Source organism: Vigna umbellata, chromosome 7, assembly GCF_029865625.1.
Source record: "Vigna umbellata cultivar VRB3 chromosome 7, Vumbellata_1.0, whole genome shotgun sequence".
In the NCBI taxonomy this organism is placed as follows: domain Eukaryota; kingdom Viridiplantae; phylum Streptophyta; class Magnoliopsida; order Fabales; family Fabaceae; genus Vigna; species Vigna umbellata.
In genome coordinates this window covers 34276390-34279667 of record NC_142171.1, presented here as the reverse complement: position 1 = coordinate 34279667, position 3278 = coordinate 34276390, and positions in this window count along the sequence as shown.

Genomic DNA, 3278 nt, shown 5'->3' with positions numbered 1-3278 from the left:
TAACAAGCAATGAAATGCAATTTGCATAGCTTGGTTGTGCATAGACACTAGTCATTTGCTATTTCAGATTTAAATTTGGTTTATCACCGTGCCAATTTTCATTGCATAGTTTAATCTGAGTTTGGTCATGCTAAGCATCTTTAATTCCAGCTTAGATCTGTGTATTCACATTTCCTAGAGTCTTTTCCTTGCTGATCAAACTTTGATTCCATAAAACTGAATTTGGTTGGTTATTTTGGTGCCATTTACTGCATAAGTGGTACAGCAGTAGGGATTTCGAAAATCTGCTGTTTCTTGCTGTTTTATAGCTTGAGCAAGTTTCAATTGATGGTTCAAAGTTGCTAGTACTGTTCATTTGGTCAAAACATGACTTATATGCAAATTTGCATTTGAAACCATCAATTTTTGAGTGAAAATGGAAGTGAAACAATGATTTCGAATTATAGGCAGTTTCTAAGTTGTTTAAGGTCTGAACATGTTCAAATCATCATTAAAAATTGTTGAAACTGTCCAAACAAAGATTGAAACATTCCATATAGTTTTGGATCTCAAACCACCAAAATTCAGTTAATTTTTCTGGTGCAGTTCTGTTTTCCAGCTGCTGTTTGGTAATTTTGATGCAAAAAAATTCATTACTGGATTGTGAAAAAGCTGGTTCCATGATTAAAAATGAAATAGATGACTCAAAGAAGTAATATCAAGTGATAAAAAGCTGTTGAACTGTGCAATCCAGATTACAGGCCCTGAAAAAAATCAAAATTCAAAAATCTGAAAGTCATTGGGGCATTTTATCAAACAGTTTTGAAAATTATCAAACAGTTTGCATTTGGAATCATTTCTGAACTGTGTTTGCGTTTTTTTTTTTGCTTTCTTAATCTGTTCTAGCACCTTTGGTAGGTTCCTTTTGTGTACTTGCTGTTTTTCCATACCTAGTTCATTTGTTTACCACATTTTTGGCTTCCAAAATTGTCAATTATTGCTGGAAATTGGTGTGGAAAACTGGTGCAGAATGGTAAATCTAGCTTGGTTTGTTTGAGTGGATTTAAGGTACTGTGACAGCTGTTGTGAAGCATCCAGTTGCAGAAACCTTTACTTATAATGGTAGCATACTAGGAAGTGAGGGGAAAGCTGAAATGAAAAGCAATTAGGAGCTCTTGAGTAGATGCAACTCTGCTGTCCAGCAGCTGCAGAATACATTACAGCAGCATAATTTGCCACCAGAATTGGAACAACTTGCATACTGTTTTTGAGATACACTTGGCAGCAGCTGAAGATTGAAGTCCACACTATTTTTACACATTTAATTGAGCTTGTTTGAGTACTCATATCACGGAACCTTGTAGTTTTTTTTATATTTCTGTTGTTGTGCCAAGTGACTTGGGAAAATGCTTTTGAAGCAATTCCAAGCTCACAATTGAACATTGTAATAGTCCAATTTCGTTTTCTTAGTGTGAAAGTGTGTCAAGGGGCTCCAAGTGTCACTTGCACTTTCACTTAGGGTCGTCTAGCATTTACATTCTTGCATCTTTATTGCTTTCCTTAAATGTCTTGAGTAATCCTTTTGTTTTTAGGTCTCCGTGGTATCTAGGATAGCATAGCATATAGTAAACCTTTCTTTGGTTTGTAGGTTCATAACATTTAAAAAGAATTTGAAGAATTTCTACTTAGAAACTAAAGTAAAAGAACATTCTAAGGAAACTCTGGCTAAGGAAGAACTTGGTTTCTAAGCTTGTCCATTTGTGACTCACCTCTTCTTCCTGGGAGCTACTTAGAAACATCTTTTACTTCTAGAATCTCTTAGAAATTTTTCACCAAAAACAAAGAAAGTTTGAAAATTTTTCACTCATTACTTGTCAAACATTTTGAAAACTTTTGAAAATTTTCTTTGACAAGAATGAGTCAATCAAGTGTGCAAGGAAGTTTGAAACCCAATAGTGAAATGTCTTTAAGGGAAGAATTTGAGCAAAGATTTGAACAAAGGGATAAAGAGATTAGTGAGCTCAAAGATATGATTAGTCAACTTTTGATTAATCAAGATAAAAAGAAAGAGAGGTCTTCCCATAGGAGAAGAGAAGAATCATCATCTTCTCCAAGTGAAATTGAGCAAAATAGTAGTCATCACAATGATGACCACTACCAAATGCCTCCTAGAAGACAACATAGAGTTAGAGAGCATTACCAAGAGATCCTAAGATTGATCTTCCTTCCTTTCATGGAAAAGATGATGTAGAAGAATACCTAGAGTGGGAAATGAAAGTTGAGCAATTGTTTGAGTGCCACCAAATAGATGATGAAAGGAGAGTCACCATGGCTTCTCTAAGCTTCCAAGGTTATGCCTTAATATGGTGGACAACCTTACCTCCCATTAGGTATTGGAATGAAATGAGATCTGCCTTGAGGAGGAGGCATGTACCAGCCTACTATGATAGGGAGATAATGGATAAACTCCATAAACTCCAACAAAGGAACATGAGTGTTGAGGAATATAGACAAAAAATGGAGTTACTCATGTTGAGAGCTGGGATAAGAGAAGAACCTAGGATAACAATTGCTAGGTTTCAAAGTGGACTCAACTATGACATAAGAGATAGGGTTGAACTTATACCCTACAATGATCTCAATGAGTTAGTCCAACTTTGTGTGAGGGTAGAGCAACAACTAAAGAGGAAAAGCTCCACCAAGAAAGATTACCCTCATAGTTCTCACCATAAGAAAGAGTATAAGAGGGAGGGTAGTCAAACCAAGCCAAGATATGAAGAAAGAGAGAGAGAGAGAGGAAAAGAAAAAGTCAAAGAACCTTCAAGAGATCATAAGAGTAAGGAGACTAAGTGCTTTAGATGTGGGGAAAAAGGGCACTATGCATCTGAGTGCCGCAATAGAAGGTCAACTTACATCCTTGAGCATGAGAGTGAAAGTGAGGGTTCTTCATATAGTGAGTCTGAAACATCCACTTCTGAAGAAGAAGAAGCTTTACCTTGTGATGGTGACTTACTTATGGTAAGGAGACTCCTGGAAAGTAAACATGTAGAATTAGAACAGTCACAAAGAGAGAACCTATTCCACACAAGATGCAAAGTTTTAGAAAAGACATGTTCAATGATAGTGGATAGTGGCTCTTGTTGCAACTGTTGTAGTTCTAGAATGGTAGAGAAGCTTGGCTTAACCACTACTCCTCATCCTAAACCTTACAAACTTCAATGGACCAAAGAGGATGATGGAATAGTAGTTAAAGAACAAGTAAGTGTACCCATTTCCATTGGCAAATATGAAGATCAAAT